This window comes from Gavialis gangeticus, unplaced genomic scaffold (genome assembly GCF_001723915.1).
Source record: "Gavialis gangeticus isolate Ggan-Ray unplaced genomic scaffold, GavGan_comp1, whole genome shotgun sequence".
Lineage (NCBI taxonomy): Eukaryota > Metazoa > Chordata > Crocodylia > Gavialidae > Gavialis > Gavialis gangeticus.
Window position 1 is genome coordinate 94,799,341 of NW_017729031.1, and position 761 is coordinate 94,800,101.

General features: G+C 51.0%; 1 protein-coding gene across 2 annotated transcripts in view; it reads right to left on the bottom strand.

The window, feature by feature from the left end:
- Window positions 1–761, bottom strand: part of SPAG16 (sperm associated antigen 16) — a 1,224,108-nt gene that overhangs the window by 495,381 nt on the left and 727,966 nt on the right. The gene's annotated exons all lie outside the window — the stretch shown is intronic.

The window sequence follows — 761 nt, forward strand, 5'->3', positions numbered from 1 at the left end:
CCCTAAGGGACCATGACCCCAGGGGAAGAGGAGTTCAAGAAGAGAGGTTGCTCCTCAAGGGAGCGATTCTCAATGCACAAGCTAATTCTATTCCATCTCGGAGGAAAGGCAGCAAGAGGGCACAGCAGCCTCCCTGGCTCTCCAGGGATCTAGCAGACCTCCTGAGGCTAAAAAGAAAGGCCTACAGAGGATGGAGGATGGGATTCATCTCCAGGAAGGAATATTCTGCACTGGTCCAGTCCTGCAGGGAGGAAACCAGAAAATCCAAGGCTACAACTGAACTCCAACTAACTTTGAGTATCAAGGACAATAAAAACTCCTTTTTCAGGTATGTGGGGAGCTGAAGGAAAACCAAGGGCAACATTGGACCCCTGATAAACCAGATAGGACAACCGACAACTGACACCCAAGAAAAAGCCAACCTATTAAATGGGTACTTTGTATCAGTCTTTCATCAGTTCCATGGGATGCCCATGCCCACTACGGGACAGGGAGGTCCAGGTGAGGGAGATCCCCTTCCCTCCATCAATGCTGATCTCATGAAGGAGCACCTTCAGAGGCTGGATACCTTCAAGTCAGCCAGCCCTGACAATCTACACCCCAGGGTACTCAAGGAGCTGGCACGCATCATAGCCCAGCCCCTGGCACAGATCTTTGAGAACTCCTGGCACACTGGTGTAGTTCCTGAAGACTGGAAGAAGGCCAATGTGGTGCCTATCTTCAAGAAAGGCAGGAAAGTGGATCTGGCAAACTACAGGCCC